We start from the raw sequence: 23684 nt of genomic DNA on the forward strand, positions 1-23684 counted from the left end.
CAGCTAATGCTATTGCCCCCCAAATTCATGCCATTATGTCTTATTTGTTACTTGTGGTGGGCTGCAATTCTGGCCCTGAGCCTATGAAAAGAAGGCGCCATGACTCACAATGACCACAGGAGAGAAACGAAACAGTCACTCAGAAGAAGCCCAGCTATTCTTGGTTTAGAGGACGGGGAGACATTTTTCCCATGGGTCTTCATGGAAAGGACACTGTGAAATATACCAAACCACGTTTTCAAAACCTCCATACCACAAATTCGATAGCACTTTCTGTTGGGTGGTGTCCTATAAAGAACTTTTATGTGGGCCAGTGATATAACAAAGCACTGTTCAGCAAAAGCAGTTATGTAGGGTCTAAAATGAAATAGACTATCATTCAAGTAGACTAGATATTCTCATAGCTTCAAAACATGGGAGTAGCAAAGTGGTCTAGAGAAATCTAGAAAGGCTTCACAAAACAAAAAGGAGATATTCAGGTAGGTTTTGAACAAAGACCAGGAGACATAAATCGACAGGAAATGAGAAGTCAGTCCTAGTAGCAGAGGGCAAATACAAGGTTAGAGGTAGAAGGGAAAGCATGAAAGTAAATAAGTAGGCCAGACTGGCTTATGAGATTAAAAAAAAAATAATAATAACAACAACAACAAAAAAATATGTGCATGAAGATTAAAAAGATAAGTTGAGGACAGATGTTGGAGAAAACCTAGGCCAGGCTAAGAGGCCATAGAGAGGGGTGGAGGCACACTAAAATACTTGAGACTGCCAGATAGAATAGTACTGTATAGCTGTATAGAGGCTGTTAATATTTAGGAACATAAAGCTGGCTGTCTTTGGTTAGATAAGTGAGAAAAGTAAAAAAGGAAAAGTAGTTAGAAATCTCTTCCCCAAGGCCTCTAGTCAATGTTTTTGTGAGGAAGGGTAGACAATTTGACTGGACACAAAGTTAAATTATTGGCCAAAGGGAATTGTCCCTGAGGCAACAATGAAGCCACACCCAAAACCACCAGTGAATTCCCTCTCCAGGGTTATTTATGGCTTAAATTTAGCCAGTGGTTTGAAACAACAACAAAAGGCAGCTTAGAAAGTCAGAGAGGAAGTTTTGGATTTTTCTCAAAGCAACATGGAAAAGAAGGGAGAGATGGAAAACAAAATATTTTGGAAGGAGATGGAAAAGATGACCTACTTACGGCACCAAATGCATACAGGGCGAAGGAATGTTTACACTGAAAACCAGAGAGCAGAGCTGCCGCCCTGGCCTCCCCACCAGAAAGAAAAGACATTACACAGGCCACTTCTAAAGGGGACATTACTCCCTCCCATGGCTATTGATTGAAGGAAAACTCAGGGGCTCCAACTGTCCTTTCTTTAAAGAGAAGGGCTGTCACCCTGCTGTTTCTTGGTCCAAGTCCTGCTGACAGCCCGTGGAGGTACATACCTCACCACGTGTGTTTTCTTCATTCCTTTGCTGTGTTTGCAAAGCCAGCATGCCTCACTGGGCATATTCACTATTCTAGAGAGTGCACAAAACCCTCAGACTCCTTTTGGAAATGCCTTTGTGTCTCTGCGTATACTTGAACCTCCAGGCCAATGATCAGGAGCCCCTCTCTCAGCACCTGAGGAAAGTTTAAGCAAATACAAAAGCATATGAACCTTGCTTCTGCCCTGATCTGCTTGACTAATGATGTGTATATTGTTTTTTTGTGTGTTTCAAAAAAGAAAGAAAAAAGAAAAATCTCCTCTGTCTTTGGAAATGAACGTGACAAGAGGCTCCACCTGCTGGTCTATGGGGCTTCCAAAGAGCTGAAAGCAAACTGGAAATAACATCTGCTCTTAGTCTTCCCAGGCCCAGGTTCCCTCACTGATGGCTTGGAAAGAAAACCAGGCCATAGTGTCAGTGGGCACGGCATGGTCACTCTAGTGCTCGATCTATTAAAATAGACTGTAGATCTAATACTTCTGGTGTCATGGGAAGAGCACTTTGACTGAGAGACTAAAGCCTGAGTTCTCATTCCATCTCCACCACTTATTATTTTAGTGATACTCTACAAATGCTTACTTTTCTTTACTCTTCAGTTTTGTCAACTGTGCAATGGGAATTACAGTCATTTTCCTTACCTTGTTTTGGGTTAGTACTGAGAAGCAAATTGAGGTCATTAAAAACCTGGACAATCTTGCCATCAGAAAGATCTGTGCAAAAAAGTAAGAGGCATCACTTGGCTGAGAGGAGCTTTGACGTGGAGAAGAGATTCAGGAAATCTCCTTTTGGAAGGAAGCTTTCATGCTATGAAAGTTTCTAGTCTTCAATCTTTGTTGACAAAAGGAGATTCTTCAAGTTGCAGTCTTAGTGTAACATTGCTCCCACTTTATCCCCAGATTGTTATTCTGCTTTCCTGAGTGTGTGAGCTGGTGGGGAAGAAGGAGCCGGGAGCGATGGTAATAAATCAACCCCAGGACAGTTCTCCCCTGACCTTCACATCTTGGGTAAGGTAAATGATGGAAAGGGTCCCTTTCTCTTGCATTTGTACATTGGCGCTTTTCCCTCTCACCAGCCACATAGATATGAGGACTGGCAGGGAGCCTGGAGGTTACATAAGACAACCCTCATATTTGGAGGGTGAGCAAAAGACGATTTAAAGTCTGGGGGACTCACTCAAAGTTACTCAGCTAACTGATTAGCTAATGCAGTTCCCAGCTCACAGATGCCTGGGTCTAAACTTAGTTGAACTTGTGAGACTCTGGATAGCTCTCAGATAGTTACTCACCTTCCCATGACTTTGTTTACTCATTTAAAAATAGATATGGAAAATGATCCTACCTCAAAGGGCTCTAGGATAGCGAGGGCAAGACGAGAAGGTGCCTTGACAAGTTATGTTTTTTTACAAATGCCTTTAATTATTATCATTTATTTAGTCATATAAAATCTGAAATTCTTAGTTTTATATGAAAATATAGATACATATATGTGTACACACATTTATTTATAAAATGCATATAAATGCATATTATAATAAAATTTATAACAGTAATATATTACATATTGACAGCATAAAATATGATAACATTAATATATGTATAATACTATAAATATATATATGTTCCATATCTAACATACATACACATATATAAATTTGAACTACCAATAATATGTCATAAGTGTTGAAGACATGAAAATCACTATTAATATTTGTTAGGTAATTCAAAATAGTCTAAATCATCAGATTCTTTCAATGAAAAAAACTTAATTTTTAGAGTAGTTGTAGGTTTTTAGAAAAAATGTGTGCAGAGTTGTCATATACCCCGTCTCTACATTCCACAAAACACACCATCTCTCTCCTATTATCACTACAGCACAGTACCACATTTACGACAATGAATCTACATTGATACATCATCAACTGATGTATATATATATTTATATATATATATAAATATATATATACACATTTATAAAATGTGTATGCATATGTGTGTATACATACACATTTTATATATATATATATGATCTTTTTATCATTCAATAGTTTTACTTTTTCAGAATGTTGTACAGTTGGAGTCATACAGTATTGTAGCCTTTTCAGATTGGCTTCTTTTACTTAATAATATACATTTACACTTCTTCCACACCTTTCTGAGGTTTGATAATATTTCATTTTCTGGGTGTACCACAGTTTGTTTCTTCATTCAAGAACTTCTTGGTTGCTTCCAAATATTGGCAATTATGAATAAATATGCTATAAACATCTGGGTACAGGCTTTTCTGTGGACATAAATTTTTAGTCCATTTGAGGAAATACCAAAGAGCACAACTGATGCATCATATTGTAAGAGTGTGTTTCCCTTTGTAAGAAACTGCCAAACTCTCTTCCTATATCACACCATCATTTTGCACTTCCACTATCAATGAATGAGAATTCCCGCTGCTCTTTCTATATCCTCATCATAAGTTGGTGTCAGTATTTTGAATTTTTACCATTTTAATCGGTGTCAGTGGTATTTCCTTGTCATTGATATTTACAATTTCCTAATGATATATGGCAACTTAACATGTACTTAATGTGTGCTTGTCTTCTTCAGTGAGGTAGCTGTGCAAGTATTTTGCGCACTTTTATTCAGATTGTTCATTTTCTTATTGTTGCGTTCTTGCATATTTTGGAGAACAGCCCTTCATCAGATGGACTTTTGGCAAATACTTTCTCCCTTGGTGTGGCGTCTGAATCTATTGATAGTCTTTCACAGATGAGGTGGTTTTAATTTTAATGAATCCCAGTTTATTATTTCATTCCTATGTCATAATTTTGATGTTGTATTTAAGTGATCAGTGCTATGTTCACAGTCTTCTCCTATATTATCTTCTATGAAGTTGCATTTTACATTTTGATCTATGATCAATTTTGAGTTGATCTTTGTAAAGGTGTGAGGACTGTGTTTGGAATCATTGTGTTACTTTTTTCTCCTTCTTTTTGCATGAGGAAGTCCAGTGGTTACAGCATCTTCATTTGAAAAGATTCTGTATATTTACATATTATTTTCATATTAATCATTACATATCATTACATAATATTTGCATATTAATTCTTATCTTGTCAAAAAATCAGTTAATTATAGTATGTGGATCCATTTTTGGGTTCTGCAATGCTCAATTTTGATCTATTTGTCCTTTCCTTTTCCCACTGTCCCACTATCTTGATTATGGCAGCTTTATAATAAATCTTGCATTCAGAGCATCAGTTCTGTGACTTTGTTCTTCCTCAGTATGGTGTCAGATACTATAGATATTTTGCTACTCCATATACATTTTTCAAATTAGTATGTCAATATCCAGAGAACAACTTGCTTGAATTTTGATTGGGGATTACATCAAATCTATAGATTAAGTGGAGAAGAACTGACAACTTGTTAATATTGACTCCACCTATCTGTGAACATGGAATATCTTGTCATTATTTCAATTCTTCTTTGGTATCTTTCCCTAAAGTTTTATACTTTTCCACATAAAAATCTTGTGTATATTTTGTTAGATATGTACCTGCACATTTCATTGTTTGGGCGGTAATGTGAATGGTATCTTGTTTTAAATTTCAAATCCTACTTGGCCATTTCTGGCATAAAAGAAGTTATGAAGTTTTTCATATTAATTCTTTTTTATTTACTTTTGCTTACTCTGGATTTAGTTTGATTTCCTTTGTTAATCTTTGTAAAGGTATGAGGACTGTGTTTGGAGAGAAATTTAGATGATTTTTAGATTTTTCTTTTTCAAAGAGTGATTTCAAATTTTTCTTCATATATCATTCAATGCTCTATATTTCCCATTAAGAGCTGCTTTCACTGTATCACTCAGATTTTGATCAACTGTATTTTTATTTTTAATTTCTCTTGAGATTCCCTATGTTATTATGTAACATCCCTCTTTACCTCTGATAACTTTCTTTTGATTGATGTTAGCATGGTTTATTTTCTCTATCCCTTTACTTTTAATGTATCTGTGCATTTATGCTTAAAATGGGCTTCTTTTGGACAACATATAGCTGAACATTGTTTTTTTGATTCACCCTTCAGAGCCTCTGTCTTCTAAATGTGGTTTTTTAGGCACTGACATTTAATGTTACTATTGATGTAGTCAGATTAATATCTACCATATTTCTTTTACTATTTCCTAATTGTTGCCTTTGTTCTTTATTCCTATTTTTGTCTTTTATACATTTTCTGCTTTTGTGGTTTTAAACGGACATTATAAATAATTCTATTTTCTCTTCTTTCTTAGCATATCAATTATATTTCCTTTTAAACTTTTTAGAGCATTTTTCCCTAGAGATTTCAATACACATTTAACCTAATCCAAGTCCTTTTTTCAAAGAGTCATATATTGCTTCACAGGCAGTGTAATTCTTGAATTTTTACCCCGTTTTATGATGTATCTTTATCTTTTCTTTACATTTTTAGTTGCCAAATTATTCCTCAAATGATATGTTATCTTGTAATGCTATAAAATTTTATAAACTGAAAAAAGTGATATTTTGAAATGCCCCATAAAGTGTAAAGTCATATTAGATGCCACAAATCTATAATCTCATATTATATTATACTGTAGGTCATATTCTCCAATCCTGCAATGGACAACCATCACCCATGTGCTCTCGTCTTTCTTTGAGCCTCATGTGGCTCCTTTGATTTTTATGAGGAATTACAATTACTTTTCTACTATCATCATCCTTCATCAAATATTAGGACAGGACTAAATGGCTTTTGATGTCTTCCATAGTCCTTCCTTCTCTCTTAGTCTTCAATACTATCCTCTAGCTAAAACCTTTTCTTTGAGGAGGTCATCCTATAATAGGCTTATTCTTATATTCTTTCGGCTGTTAACTGATACCTACTAAAATATAGCAGGTAACTAAAATATGCAGTAAGGTGTTGATCAGAAAGGTTGCGGATCTGAACCCAACATTGCTACTTGCCGGGTGGCAAATCACTAAACTTGTCTGTTTCCAGTAGTCTCAAGTATAAAAGACATTGCATGATAGGATATCATAAGGTTGTTATAATAATTAAATGTTAAGAACAACATGACAGCTAATTTCAGTTTGGTTCTCAGTTCTACCCTGGGTCCATCACTTAGGCTGTCTGAACATTAGTTTCCTCTTTCACAGAATGGAGACAGCAATACCTATTTTATGGTAGTATCATTCTGATAAAGTAAGATAGCAATGTAAAATGCCTCTCTCATAGCTAACCCTGAAGGAAATGTTAGTTTCTGTCCCTTTCTTTGATATTAAAGATTTTCGATAATGATACAATTAAGTGTGAATCTCCCACACATAATTGCCTTTTAGAGGGAAATTTCAGTATACTACAACTTTTAGACTCAAAGGAGTGAATTGTAATGATAGAATGGCAGGCAGCAAAGACTGAGTTTTGGGGTAGGGAATTCAGTTCCCCAAATTACCTACAAATAGGCATTTTACCAATTCCAAGGTGTTGCCCTGCTTTCCACATATTCCCAGTAGTCTTGAACCTCAATATTTCCAACTCCGGAAAGATACATGACTCAGTTTATCTAGAAATAACTACACAAATATTCCTCACTTATCATAGGTCTACTCTAAAGGATTATGAATGCAGAACCCTTCATCTCTTTTCCAACCTAGACCATCCACTCTTACGGTATGGTGTATTGATACTATATTACAATGAGCATTTGATCTATCAGTGTTAGTTATGCATTCTGTCTTTGTCAATCTGCCCATTCTTCTCTGGGTTCCCAACACTAGTTATAGCTTCTGGAATAAAATATGTGTTTTATTAATATTTATTAAATGAATAATACATCTGATAAGCAATAAACTGGGTTTGAGCACAATACCTGATTTAATTTTCACACTATTATGAAATAAGTATTATCAACATTCCTAATTTTCAGGCTATGGCACCTAATTTAGAGTCCCCGAGCCTTGCCACCTCTTAAAGTTCCTATATCAGAAGTAGAAAAAGTCAGGTTTGCTTGACTCAGTGATATTCTAGTAAAGGTTTAACAACAAGCTTTTTAGGAAACAAAAGCCTTGATTTGTAGTGTGTGCCAGTATGGATGGTGTAAATATTCCCATGATGGCCAATTTTAAGCTACCAAAGTAGCATCAATGGATTTGTGAAATTCCTGAAAATTTAGCAATTGGCTCTCACAAGCTGTTACGAACTAGTTTCAGAACAACACTGTGTGACAACAAATTTAGAGTGTTTTCAGCTAACCCAAGGCTGGTAGTCAAGTCCTGTCTTAGTGGCTGAAGACCCCACCAAAAGCTAAAACAGCATCCCCTCTCCCATACTACCATAAACTTTGGTTGTAGGCAACTTCTGCGTTTCAGGCTATTTTGCAGCTGGTCATATTACTGACAAATTCACTCATCAGAAATATTCTTTCTTTCCCCAACACCAGCCACCCACTTCTGCTTTTAGACACAAATTAAGCAGAAGAGAGAAATTTAAAGTAAGATCCCCATAATATGATGGTCCTCTGAGTTCCCCCATTTAAAAATAAGTTGGCAGGGGGACAACACCTTGTTGAGAATTTATCAAGGAAAACTTTGAGTTCTACAGTTGAGAAGTTGTGTTCATGTTCAAATAACAATGTTACCATGTGAAGCTGTTTATCTTTAGTATTTTCAGGCAAAAAAAAAATGTTTCAATAACCTCCCCAAACTTTCTTGGGAGATTGTCTGGGATGTCTTGGAATGCTAGCAAAATCCACACACTGATTAGAGGGGAAGCTTTCGGCACTCTTAAAAACTCTCATGTTATTTTCTCCCCTGGGAAGCTGCTCAAGAACATGTTGTATTGAGAGTGCAAAGCTGCTAGGTCAATGGAATCATTTCTTTGTGACTTGGGGATTTCTCAGAGCCAGAAATGTTATCCAAGCCTCATCCCTGTGACTGAGGAAAATTGCATCAGCTGCTCACAGGATACCAGATCTCAATATGACATCTATTTAAGAAATGCCCTGGATGGCAGATGTTGGAGCATAGTTACTGGATTCATGTTTGAGTACACCGAAGCCTGGTTTATTCTCTCTGGTTTCCTTGTGAGTTTAATATATATATATATATATATATATATATATATATATATATATATATATATATATGGAAAAAGATCATGTCAGAGTAACATGATGGTCAGGAGGAAAATTGTTGTTTTATTTTTTTTGTATGCTTGTGTGTATACAAGTTACATACATGTGGTTCTGTGTGCACATGATTAAAAACACAAGTGACTTGGGTTCAAAGAAGATAGGCAGCAGTTAAGTGGGAGTCTTTAGCTTAAGGTCAAAAGACTTCACTCTTGTCTCAGCTCTGCTACTATCTATGTCCTGAAATGATCACTGGCTCATGTCTTTAATGCTCTTGGATAGAAACATGAGGGTTTGCAATGTAAGGAGTCACTTCCTCCTTTTTGTAAAATTTCTAGATTGTGAGAAATAAAATTAAATAATGAATTTATTCTCAAAAGTGCCTTGAACAAGAAATATTTCAAAGGAAACAAATAAAAGATACTCAAATAATATCACTTGTAAAATATTATGAACTTAAAAATTAAGAAAAATCTGATGATCCCCCCCACTTGGTCAAAACTGTATTCAGACACATCTGGATAAAAGTAGGGGAAAAAAATGCCAATCACCCAGATGGTTGTAAGTGTTTGATATCTGTCATCATGCAGGCCAAACACCTGGATGATTACATTCATTTTCACTCTTTTGCCAGATGTTTTGAAACCATGGAGGTAAGGCTTAAATTAAAAAAAAAAAAAGTTGATGCTTTTTAATCCACAAAGCTGAATAGGGTGCAATAAGTGGTAGAAAAGAAAGAAAATGAGCAATTTTTGAACACCTACTCCCTGCCAGCCACTTACCTTCCTATTTTTATATTTAATCTTTATGAGAATTCCATGAGGCATTATCTCCAACTTATAGATAAGGAAACCATGGCTTAGGAATTTAATTTACCAATCTTACATATCTAGAAAGAAGTAAAGCTGAGACCTAATTTCCTTATTATGAGAGAAATATTAGACATAAATGCAATCCAGTTACAGATAATGAAAATAATAGATGAGAAAGAGTTCCTGCTTAAATGAGGAAATGTACATGGAGATAGAGAAATAGACACAACTCTACTATTACTGTTTTTCATCTTAAGGACTTTTTAATCCAAGTCTGTAACAGATGTCTACAGAAAAAGTATTACAACAAACCAACCCAGGAGAATTGGCAACGGTGAACAGGTCTCTTGGTTGTGCCATGCTTTTCTTTGGCTCTGACCACACAATAAAATTGAATACAATTGTCTCATTAATTGTTTTACCTCCCTGAAGTTAGGAATTTGGGACAATTTTGTAGAAAAAACTTAGTTCATTATACAAATGTATGCAGAATAGCATGCAAATATACAAGTGATGATTTACTGGGGGGAAGATTCCAAAGATTGGATTTTATAACTCCTTGTAAATAACCTGGGGGGTAAACTCCCTCTGAATTCAGCAGAAGGCAATTTGGCACATCTTAAGGTTCTCAACAATGGCTTCATCTTTAGGGAAATAATGAATCAGATTATTCCCCCTTTATATGCCAAGGAACATTAATTCCCGAGGCCACATGGAAATAGAATCCAAAGTACCACCTACAAGAATCTGGTTTCTCATAAGGTAGAATTGCTGACTCACAGCCAGTGGGTTCTTGTTCAGAAAGAACCAAAAAGCAGAACTTTCTTTTTAGACAATTGCCTAGGGCAAAGATACCCCATTCCTTCCAAAATAGTAAGCACAAGACAAAAGAAATAACTCTTGGAAGGTTACTCAATGTGGCTCCCACACTAAAGAAGAGAGAATTTCTTGAGTCTTAACGATGATCATGCAAACCCATGGAGGGAGGTCTGGTCACAAGTTTATAATTCCCTAGTTGCTGACCTGCAGGTTAGAGCACTGGGAAGAACATTCATTTTCTAAACAAATATAAGGATGAGAATTTACAGGATAAGGAAATGGGGGTGAAGAAGGGCAGTTAAGTGTACAAATGTTAGTTCCAGAGAATGAACGAATGGGTTGGAGATAATGCACCCTTTGGAAATAACAAAAACTGTTGAAGGTTTTCAGAGAAGGAAATAAATCATAAAAGAATTTGGATTGCTTTTTATAGGCTAAAGTAAAAGAAAATTGAGCATCTTCAATAAGATTCTTAAGAGAAATTTTATGTAACTGTATTATTTAAATGTTAGGGGGAAAGTGAATCAGACAAAATTTAAAAGGGAATAATCTCTATGGAAAACCTAATACATGCATATCTACAAATATTGAGGGTATAATGAAAAACTGTAGAGGCCAATTGTGTCCATACAGTCAGACCCTTTCTGACCTAGGCCCACCCAGAAATCCCACAACAATTCTCTGATATAATTTGGATCTGGAATGTACCCCAAAGGCTTATGTGTTGAAGGACTGGTCCCCAGAGCAGCAATGTTCTGAGATGGGACTTTTAGGAAATGATTGGATCATGAAGGATCTAACCTCATTAATTCGTTGATAGATTCATAATTTGAATGGACTGTTGGGAGGTGGTAGAAACTGTAGGAATTGGGACTTAGTTGAAGGAAATGGATCCTTGGGATTAGGTTCCTGGGGATTATATTCTATCCCCAGGTCCCTCTCTCTGCTTCTCATCTACGCTAAAGTAAGCAGCTTTGCTCTGCTATGCCCTTCTGCCATGACAGTCCTGGAAACAGTGGGGGCAAGCTGACAATGGACTGAAACTTCTAAATAGTGAGACATAATAAATCCTTCCTACTCTTAAATTGTTATTCTTGAGTTTTCTGTTGCAGTGAGGGAAAGCTGACTAATGCACCCTCTAGATAGATACTACTCTCTTACTGGTGAATATGGGAAAGTTCTAAGAGGGTAAGCAGCTTGTTCCAGAAGAATCAGAGCCTAGGAACAAAAGCCCATACTCATCGTCACTATGCAAGACTGCCATACAGTTCTATCTGCCACCTCCACCCAACACACACTCAGGTTTGATAGTTATAAACTCCATTCATTTCCACAGGGGTTTAAAACTCAATGCTAACATCCTTCCCAGCAGGGTCTATACACGTATATCTTCTATGACTGAAAACAGTACACAAATCAGGCAAACCCATGTTCTAATCTACTTGTATATATGCCACCTCGGTCTCAAGATTGATTCCATTAGAAACAGAAGGAACAGGATCATCCCAGTGTTCCCTGTACTCTCTTCACACTGTAATTTGGATCTTTGCCATCTTACACCAAGTGCAATCAATCATATAGGAGTATTTCTCCTACCTCCATGAAGTCTTATCACTGGACAGTTAATTCCCCTTTCCCCAATAAGCACAATGTGTAGTCAAGTAGATCTCAGCCTAAGTACACAAAGTTTGTGACCTGCGTAAACCCAAAGGCAGCCAGAACAGCGAGTCCTTTTTCCATCTCATAAAATGACCTGAAATGACACACCCACATCAGCTTAAGGAAACACTCAGGCCCCTGAGTGGTCTTTTTTTCTTTCTAGATCAAGACCATTAAACTTTCAAATCTTCCTCTCCATAAATTTTCCAGTTTTTAGAAACAAATCCTTAGAATCAAAAGAGGTAAGGAACCTTAAAAGATAATAATGCAAATAAAGAAAGAAATTGATTAATTTACTTACTTCAGAAAACATAAAGCTAAAAATTGGTAATCCAACTAACATTAAATGATACTGGCTTGCAGAATGAACAGAAAGTTTCAACAAGAGCTGAATGGTGGATTTTTACAAAATGAACACTCCTGCCTCAATAACTAAAAAACTCCAGGCCACTCCAGTGACCAAAATGACCTCATGTACCTTTTCAGTGATTTACCTATCTTATGCCCTGCCCACTTGTAACCACTTTTTTGATAACCACACTGCTATGTTGTTTTGCCAGTCCTAGAATTGTACATAAAGACTCATGCACTGTGTACTGTTTTGTGAGTAGCAAATTTTCCCTCAGCAGCACTAATCTGAGACTGATTATTACAGATTATTGGAGTTTCATTTAGCATTTTCTGTGTAGTATTCTATATGAATACATCATGACTTATTTATGCATTCTATTGTGGATGGACTTTTGAGTAGATTTTTCACTCCTAGGAGTGGATTCTGTGCCCAATTAATGCAATTGTCTTTTGGTGAACATATGTATCCCATTGTCCTGTTTTCCCCAGTAAAATATGCTTCAATAATTCATTATCAAATATATTACCATTTGGTTTGGATTATGCATCCAATATGATAAGAGGATTTTTATTTTGTATCTTAATTCTGAACTCCATAGCACTAGTAACACTTTCTGGTTCCCATTGTTGGTAAACTTTTAAATATTTTTTTTTATTCTACTGTCAAATCATTTTAGAACATTAAATATTTTAATTTTTTTGTAGTTGTAGATGAACAGAATGCCTTTATTTTATTTGTTTATTTTTATGTGGTGCTAAGGATCAAACCCAGTGCTTCATACATCCTAGGCAAGCGCTATGCCACTCTGAAACTGAGGTCCAGCGCCAGCCCAGAACATTAAATATTTTTAAATCTAGTATAAAACAGTATATTAGCCTATTCACCTCCTGCCCAAGGAAGAATGTGGGAACTACTAAAATTTGTTATTGTTACCAGTCGACTTGAGATTTCTGTTTTTTTAAAAAACACTTTCCCAACTTTTAGTTCTCTACTCTCTCCATGCCATTTCCACCAAATATTCATGTTATTCTTAAGCTAACCCAGATTTTTTCTTTTAGGACAAAAGTAGTTATCACATATTACCATAAATTTATATAATGCAATAGCTCTCCTGGATAAATTTAATAAAAAAATGCTGTAATAGGAATTCTCTAAATAATAACTCACCATTGGCAGGAGTTTCAGACACCATAATATAAGTTAAGTAGATCCTGGCCTGCAGTAGAAACTCCCCAGAAGCCTCAAATCCATAAGGTTAGCATGTATGTTGCACTTATAATGGTAGTGGAATTCGTTCTTTTAGCACTGGTTTTAATATAACCTCTTACTTGACCAAGTATTTTTTCATTGTGATAAATGATGTAAGGTGTGAAGAGTTCCCATAAATCCCTTTTGTCAGGGTTGGATGGGCCACTGGTCCCATCCAACATGGAGGAAAACATGGAAGAACATGGAGGAAAACAGACTTTAGAAAATAGCTTGTGTGTTTTTCACGCCTAGAAGGTTAACCCCTGGCCTGAACATCAGGCCCCTTTCTGCCATCTTCTCTTTCTGAACCTTGATTTGAATGGGAAAGTCCAACACAAAAGTAAGACCTCACTCTTGGAAGACAAGTCTTCCTGCCTTTTTCAATTGCTGACTTTTCTTATACAAACCGTAATTGAATCAAGCTTCTCCCATAGACCAATATGCTTCCAGGCTACCTGATGGAAAATGATGACTAGATTTTGTATTTCATGAGATTGATAAATTGATAGTATAAAAGAATCAAGTCAAACATTAAGAAGTCTATAAAACCTTTGATTTGCTTATGGCTAACATGACAAGGTCAAAAAGTCAGGCAGGATAAAGGGTCTCATTCAGAGGTAGCTTTTCACTTTTCTCTTTCCCATGACTATAACTTATCTGTCTTATAATTCTTCCTATATGAGCTCAGACAGATCTATGAAATCCTCAATTTATTTCATATTTGGTTTAATATAACTAGAAGAAGTAGATGCATGAAATGAAAAGTCTTCACCATTTTAATCTAGAATCTCTAAACCAAAGTCATAAAATAGCTCTGGCACCCTAAATGATTCAGTGTAGATGTAAGTTAATAAGAGCATTCTCTTTTACTGATGTTTTTAGATCTACTTGGGGATGGGAGATAAAACAGTGGTAAAATATTGGGATTGCTGAAAACAAGAAAGATAAAGCTAGGGAGGAATTATGAGCATCTGGCCACCTGTGAGAGGTTATTGCCTCTGCATTCTAAACAGCAGCTGAGTATACATTGGAACAGATAAGATCAGATACCTTGGAAATGCCCTAGGACAGTCTTAGTTGAGACAGAAGTATGTATGCTGATCTTTAGAAAGAAACAAAGTTAAAATAGTTAAATTGATTTAGTTGATGGAATGTAAAGATTATTTTTTTTTCTTCTTTTAGCACCTATCACAGTTGCCATACCTCAAAAATTTAAGTGAAACAAATCCAACTGGGTACAATTTTTTTTTTTTGGCAGTGCTAGGGATTGAGCCTAGCTGCATGCACTCTATCCCTGAGCTACATTCCCTTTTATTTAAGACTGAGTCTAAATTGCCCAGGCTGGCCTCAAATTTGCAATCTTCCTGTCTCAGCCTCCTGAGTAGTTTGGAATCAGAGAAATGTGCCACCACACTCAGCTTAATTTGTAATTAAAATGACATATTCAAGAGGAAGTAGACCAATTCAGTGAATTAAAGTGACAAAATAGAACATTGAAGAAAGAAGACTTATTTTCATACCGCATTTGAATCAAATGTATGATATATGATATGTCAAGATCATTGTAATGTTTTGAGCAACCAATAAAAAAAAGAAACTAAAAAAAAAGAAAAAGGAAGACTTTTTTTTTTTTTTTTTTTTTTTAGGAATTGTCTTAATGCAGTGGCAGTCCAAATAATGAGGCAGAACATCATCTCTTACTCATTAAATGTGGGCTGTGCCTAGTTATTTCTTTCCAAATAGTACAGCATTCAGTGAAGAAATGATTACCATGCTTCACACAGGTGATCAAGGTCAACACTAACAGGGATAAGTTATTGACAGGATACTTCCTCCGTAGGATGTGAGGAGATTGACATATGACCTCTGTGGTCAGGTCATACTCCCCAATGTGACCCAATTCTAATCACTAAGGGTCATACTACCAAATACCTGACTCTTCCAAACTGTCAACTTAAGGTCATCATAAACAAGGAAAGTCTGAAAAAGGACCAGAGGTCATAAAACAATTGCAAGGACCCCCAAATCTTAAATACATTGTGTCATGCTGGCAAGTAATGTGGGTCAGAAAAAGGACATTAGATAAAAACTACAGGAATCTGAATGAAGTATGGGCTTTAGTTAAAAGTCAATGTATTAATATTAGTTCATCGATTGTAAAAATGTACCATACTCTTGTGAGACATTAGTAATAGGGGAAACTGAGTACAGTATATACGGAAACTTTCCATACAATCTTCACAATTTTTATGTAAATCCAAAAGAATTTTAAAATTCAAGTTATAAGAAAAGTACTTCTTCTGTTGGTGACAAAAATTACCATATTTGAGTTTAATATCTTGAAGGCCTGAACAACTGGAACTTCACCTTAACACAAGATATGAGGGCTTTCTTTTCAGGAAATCTTAAAGATAAACTACTTTTCCATAGGAATTGTTTAGGTCTACTGCAGTCTTAAGATGAGCAGGTTGGCATCAAAAGATTGAATTGTCTTGGTGCCAATAACATTTAATAAAATTGTATTTCAATTACCTACAGGTAAATATAATTTTGTGCTTATTAAGTTTCTCACAGAAGCCTTATTTCTTTTAGACTTCAGTTGAATCATGAGTTCATATGATAATAGTATCAAAACCTTTACTCCCCCTGCCATAAAAAGAAAGCCCCACTTTTCTCTCATCTAGATGTGCCAGATGTTTTTCTTCCTCCAACAACACAAGGGAGGCAGTCTTGTTTAGCATGAGTGGCTTTCCAGATAATTCTATAATGACTACTCCTTAGCATTTAGTTATTTTCCAGGTGCTGTAAAATTAGTATTAATGCTTATACTAAGTTCTCCTGATCTCCACCACCTCCATAATGTACAGGAACATGGTGCGCGAGGGAAGCATCTACTCATTTCCTCTTCTATAAATCTCCCCCCCCCAATTATACGAAGTTTGGTGGTTAACTACTTTTTTCCTAGTGTAACATTCTTCTGTTGAAATCACATATCTCTTTTATTGCCACAAAGGAAAAACTGGAGCTAGGCTACAAAGAACATCAGAGGTGTGTGTGTGTGTGTGTGTGTGTGTGTGTGTGTGTGTGTGTGTGTATGTTCTGTTGTTTTGGGGGCTTAATAAATTTTCTCATCCACTGTAAATTCTCTATTTAATTCTCTCCCACAGCCCATCACTCAACAAGTATGTATGTGTATACATTTTTTAAAAAACAAAAGCACAAGTAACTTCTATGCATCTTCTATGCTTCACTCAAGCAGAAGTTCTCAAAGTCCCTTAAGGAAAGCTGCTCCTGGGAGCAGCAGGAATTCAAATTTCCTAACTTCATTAGATGTTGAACACACCTTGAATGTTTTATAAATGTCTGATAATAAAAACAATATAATTTGAACAAAGATCAGAACCATGTAAAGATTGGGCTAACTGCAGTGAACTGGAGATTTCCACTGTCCCCATATTTCCTCTTCTATTTTCTGACTGCTGTTAAATCTCCTTTAGTGAACTGGCCAGGCTGTGCTACAAGGCTGTAAATGAATCCCTTCCTTGTCCTTGAACTTGTTAAGCTCGCCAGCTTCTACTATTCTGTCTGGCAGTCTGCTCCACATTCTAATGACTTTTTGCAAGGAACAGCACCTCCTGATATCTAACACGCTGCCCTGTCATCTGCAATTAGGTGAGCTTACTTCTGCAGCTAATGACATGAGGCTTCTCTTACTCTTTCTCCTTTGATAAAGTTTTCAGCCCACAGTGAGTGGAAAAGGAGAGGATTTGGTGCTGGGAAAGAGAAAAGTGAGGAGGAGAGAGGGGGAGAGAGAGACAGAGTGAGGAGAAAAATCTATGAATATGGGCCAGTACCTAATTATAATTCAAGACATCGGCAATTTAATAAAAACAACTCCTCCAGAATGCAGCCATAAGGAAAGAGTTTCCACAATCTGTTCATCTGCATAATTAGTGATTGAGGACCTGGGAACAGTTGGAACATTGCTGAGGAAGGCCCAGGTCACATTATTGATAACATAAATAACAAAGATACAGATTTCCCCAAACTACAAACATCAGAATGTAACTAACAACAACCTAATAGGAGCACAGAAAACAAACAGAAAGCAGATAACTCTGGAGCCGGGCAGGCACAAGCCTGGAGTCAAGCACATCTTTCTTCCATCTAAACACCCTGAGGTTCCTCAGAGTCACCTAAAAACAAGAACATAGGAAGTTCTCATTAGCAGTGCTTGCTGCAAGGATGTGCGACCACAGCTGTGAGTACACACGTTCTACAAGGCAGACACATAGTCTTTATGCTTTACAGATGGGAATGTAATTCATTTTGGGAAAAAAAAATGCAATGCTAAACTTCATTATTTCGTGGCATAGGGGAGAACTGCAAATGAATCTTGAAGACACAGTTTTCAGGTTAAAACTCTGCTGAATTCTGTATGAGACACTGATAAGTCTGTTTAATACTTTTAAAACTGAGTTAATTACTCATCTCCATTATAAAGTGATGTGCATTCTTATTGCTGATTTGAGGAGGGCTATGAGAATCATGAGAGCAGGAATCCTGTCTGTCTTCCTATACTCTGTATTTCTAGCTCTCTCCATAGGGCCAAGAAGACTGTACACTCTGTACGTGTTTGTTGATGAGCTGACTATATTTGACTAGAGACAAATAAAGCAAATTAAAAGAGGAGGTTAGAAATCTCTTAAAGTCTATTAGTCAAATACAGTCATTGGTTTATGAGTCTTGCTCAGGAACTTTTGTGCAAATGGAGATACAGTTTTTGCATAATTATTTTCAAACCAAGTATCAGCTCTGGTGAGACTGCAGATAGACTGTCCAATGTCCCAGAGTTCCAGATCAATCAGGCTGAGGTGTGTGTGTACATAAACTATAAATCCCAGCACATTTGAACACTGTGCCTGCACGCAGTGTGAGACCTTCACTGTGTGAGCAAAGAACCATATTTGAACCCAAGCAGTATGGGTGACAGCATATGAGCCGAGAAAAGAATGTTCAGAGCACAAAGCTCCGTCATGCATGACTCTCCCTTGGGTAAATATGTGAATAGTTTCAACTTTTAACAATAGAAAAGAAAATAGTAATACTTTTTGAAAGTATATGTGGCTTTGTGCTTTCAGGCTCTAAAAACCACACAAATACCTGTGGTTTTGAAATATCCTTAAGATACCAGAGGGGACGATCCTGTCTGACTGGGTGAGTCAGATAAAAGGAAAGCCTGTTCTTTCAGTGGGAAATTAACCTATTTATGCAGAGCTGTAATAATCGCATATTCATTCAGTTGTGGCATCAAAAGCCTCTGAAGCCTAAACTTACCATTTTCAAAAATGGGAAAGCAATCGGGAAATCTGTACTTTTAAATGAGGTATTATATCATTGATCTATGAAATACATAGATTTCATTACTTGATTCAACAAATATTTCTTGAGTTCCTCCCATGTGCCATTCATTCCGCAAACCCTGAAGTTACCAGTAAACAAAACAGACAAAAAATGTCCCTGTTTTCACCTGACTCAAGGGCCTATGAGTGAAAATACCAGCAGTTTGCCTCACTAGGTCATGCATTCCTGAAACAGCTTTTGTATCTGAAATATGACTCCCATGATCTGAAGATCATGCTGTCCCTGGGCAGGTGCCTTAAACTGCCAACTGGTTCAGCATGATTGGCAGACGCCATTGAATGAACTCTTGCAGGAGGTGAGAGGAGACGTGCAGGAGGCCTCCAAGGAACAGGGCGTTCAAAAGTTGAGCTTTGTATAACCAAAGAGAGTGGAATAGTTAGATGTCGTGAATGCCTACAAATTACACCTGTGATTTTAAAAGAATTCAAGTTTAATGGACAAAGGTCAGTATATCTTAGAAAACTCTGGCCTGTCTTTGACTCTTTTACTAGGTCATGAAAGACTTAAAGCAGTGGTTCCCAGTCTTATGAATTTTTTAGATGGCAATAACTGAAATAAAACAACAACAAAGAAAAGGAGACTGCATGGGGGTATGCCAACTTTTCATTTTAAATAAGGGCATAGAAGACATTTAAGTATTTTTGAAAGTAGGAAAAAAATACCAAAATAAATTATAATTATTTCCAAGAAAATAGAGTTGGCATTTATTACCAACACACATTAGCTGTTGTACTGGGATAGGCTAAATAATGCTATAATAAAAAATACTACTCTTTCCCACAGACTCAGAAGCTTAAAACAACATGCTACATGTTTTTTGTGCACAGGCAGAAGTGGTCATCTCTTGGAGATTGCAACTGAGAAAGTGGCCCTCTCAAATGTGATCAACTGTTGTGCCAGTGGGAAAAAAAGAGAGCTCTGAATGTTCTTGAAGCAGCAATGAATGCTCCAGTCCACAAGTAACATACCTCACTTCTCTCAATTCATTGGCTAGAACTAGTCACACACCCCATCCAATCAAATAAAGCAGGAAGGACCAAGTTACCAGGTTCCTGCTGAGCTAAGAGTATCTGACAGGCAGCACTGATGAGTGCCACAAATATATATGTCATTGGTCTTATTTTCTTATCTCATTAGAACTAGTGAAAATGATAGTCAGTTTCTTATATAGAACTTAGTGTTTGAGAACAACCAATGTTAAAGAAAAGGAGGGAGGGGAGGAAGAATACCCATTAACAAAGTAAAATTATTTCTGGAAATTAGAACTTTCGGTGGGTACATGCAAATTATCACTAGATGGCAAATAAGGAGAATGCTAGAGTCCGACCCAGTATTGAGAACCCAGATGCTAAGAGAAGTAACGACAGAAGGGGCACTGAAATGCAAAGCCTGCCCCAGTAGCAGTCTCTTGCGCTTGAACTGAAAGACAATTTGCTTTAGCTGTCAACAGTGTCATGCTTTATAACCTCTTCTTAATCCACCCCCGAAGGATGATTATTTCACCCTTAACTCTGCACACAAGCATCTGAACAGGTCTGAGTCAGCCCAGCAAACTCCAGCAACATCATGTTGACCCTAAAGGTTGCATAAGAAATTAAAAAAAGAAGCTTAGTTTCCTGTTTTGTGTGCTCACTTGGTCACGGTTGTTTTGCTCTGTGTTGTTGCTTTTATCATTGTTAATACATGTGGCAAAACCAACCTTCAAAATTAAGTTAAATCTCTTTGCTCAGCTATTCTATTGAGCTATGAGGCAGGGAAGTCTTATGCTGTTTTATGGAAATTCTGATTTTCAAAGTAATAAACAAATCTCAAAGGAACCAGAAAGGAACTATTGGACCCATGCCACACACTGTGTGGGCTCAAGAAACTGTATTTGATGATGGTGAATTTTCCTTTCAAAAACACCCCCAAACAAAGCTTAAGTTCCAGAAATGTTTTCTAGGCCAGACTTGTAGTAAATTTTCCTTGGGAAGGCTGATGCAAGATGAAGGACAAATATAAGAAGATGGACTTGGTACCCAAGTGAGATAATACGAGTTCAAACAAACGTGCAACCAGGGTCGAGCCTTTGATTTCTTTATTCAAATAAATAATGATCAATTTAATGGGGGACAGGGAGAAGCCAGTATTGCCATATAACATATTGAATAGAATAATTATTTAAATTCATAATACAGTTTTCAAAAATGATATAAAGTGAAATCTATTTTTTTTACTCATCTCCAGGAATCCTAAGTTCTTCTTGCAAAACATAAAGTTAATGGTTTCTACAGCACCCTTCAGAAAAATTGTAATGCCTCTATTTATATGTATATTTATCTATTTTTTTATCAGACAGGATCTGTTATAGGTAGTCTTTTCCATTTTAGTTATTCAAGCATTATCTTAGAATCATACAGACATAGTCTAGGTAGATTTCTACCCGATTGTAACTTTGAAATTATCAGTCTGATTTCCCTTTTGAATTCATTGAGAAACTGCTCATGTAGCCTCCCAAGCATTTTTTTTTCTTTAATGGTACTTTGCACTAGAAAAAAAAATAACATGTTGTGTTGAAATATCTCAAGATTAAATATTAGCTACTAATGAATGGGGCAATCATCTGCTCTTGAAATAAATAACCAAAGCTCTAAATGAATGCTTTTGGATAATAAACTTGGCTTTGTGTCTGGCCCAAAAAACTGTCAGATGACCCACTTTTAAAATCAGAAATCTTCAGACAATGCTTGTGCTATACAAAAGCTTCTTTGGATATCTAGGGTGAGAAGAGGGAGGGAATTGCATTGAGAACTTGGAAATCAAAAACTGGTTTCTTAAAGAGGTATGGTGGTACACACTTGTAATCCCAAGCAACTAGGGAGGCTGAGGCAAGAGGATCACAAGTTCAAAGCCAGCTTCAGCAACTTAATGAGGCCCTTATCAACGTAGTGAGATCCTGTCCCAAAATAAAAAAAGGGTGGGATGTGGTTCAGTGGTTAAGTGTCCCTGGGTTCAATCTCTGGTACCAAAAAACCAAAAGAAACAAACAACTGTTTCTTTATCAGAATTTCCTGAGCTTTGATTAGAATTAGAGTAACATTCTGAGAAGAGAGAACCCAGGTAGCAGTCCCTCCAGCAGACTCATCACAATGTAGCAACTGTAGGGTGATCTCTATACACAGGACTCTGTAGGGAGATTAGTAAATTTAATGCTGGTATTTACAGATTAATGTGTATCTTACTGAGGTAGACTGAGAATGCAGGGAGGATTACTATAAAAGTGACTGAAAGGAAGGGAAAATGGCCGTTGGTTGAGCACCTACTTTGTGTCAGATACTACTCAACTCCTAATTTCAACTTTTTCATTAGATAAAATGTTGCTGGAAGGTAGTCTTTCCTCTAAGATAGGCAGGTGGTTAAGGTACATGACTAGCTCATAGAAAAGAAAATGAATCGCTCACCAAGTCACATAGTGAGCAGTGTGTCAGGCAGGGATTCAAATGTAGTTCTCTGGCTACAAAGACAGTCTTCTTCTCACTGTACCGCAACACTCTTCAAACATTATCTATTCCCTAAAATATGTGCCAGGCCCAGATGGTTTTGCAGCTGAATTCTATCTGACTTTCAGTGAACAGATAATCCTACGTTATTCAAAAAATTTCTGACCATAGCAAAAGATGGAAAGCTTCCCAATTCAATTTACAAAGCCAGCATAACCTTACTTCCTAGACCTAATGAAGATGGGATAAAAAGAAATGTATGAAAAATTACACTGATGAATATAAATGCAATACAGTACTTAAGTTATATATAAAAATCAGCAAATTAAATCCAGGTGCCCATTAAATGAATTGCATACCATGACCAAAAGAGTATATTGCAGGAATGCAGGGATAGTTCAACATTAGAAAATATTGGAACATAACTCATCATATTGATAAATTAATGAAAAACATAATATAAATACATTATTTAATGCTAATTTAATACCTCTTAAAAATAGCTGCCATTTCCAATTTATAAACAAAAACTCCATGTTAAAGTAATATAACTTCAAAGATGGTGTAATACCAATAGCACATATCATATTTAAAGAAATACAAAAAACGTTAGCCTTGAAAAAGCAGAAAACAAGGAGAGAGCAGCAATTTAAACAATGTTGTTTACAGAGAGTCTAAGGTAATAAAATTAGTAGTATTGATGGTGGAAGGAAGAAGACAAAATATTATATTCATGATATGATTGCATATCTCATAATTCAGAAGACTGATAAAAGCTAATAACATTGATAAGAAATTTGAAAATGTGACTGGATACAAAATGAACAAATCAGAGGATATACCACGTTTCAAGATCCAAAAACACACTTTATAATAAAATGATTTCTTCTTATTTCAATATAGAAATTCAGGGCATTCTAATCAAATGTCTAATTAGGGTATTTTTAGAACTAGACAAAATGATTTAAAGTTTTATTTAAAAAATAAGTCTGCAATAATTGCCAAGAAGTTTATGATAAATAAGAATAATGGAAGAGTTCTCTCGATAGCAGACAGCTTCTTTAGAATGTGAGAGTCCAGGGGCACAACTCAGTGTCTGTGTTGTTTCCAGAACCCACACAACACCAGGGGCAGTGTGCACTCAATAGTTGTCATTTAATATGTGAGTGAATTGAGCTAATGTGATCAAAACAGAATGGTTAGGGCCCAGGAATAAACAGGCAGATCAATGAGAAGGAAAAGAGAGTCAAGAAGCTGATTTAAATGTA

The sequence above is a fragment of the Callospermophilus lateralis genome, unplaced genomic scaffold (genome assembly GCF_048772815.1).
Source record: "Callospermophilus lateralis isolate mCalLat2 unplaced genomic scaffold, mCalLat2.hap1 Scaffold_66, whole genome shotgun sequence".
NCBI lineage: Eukaryota > Metazoa > Chordata > Mammalia > Rodentia > Sciuridae > Callospermophilus > Callospermophilus lateralis.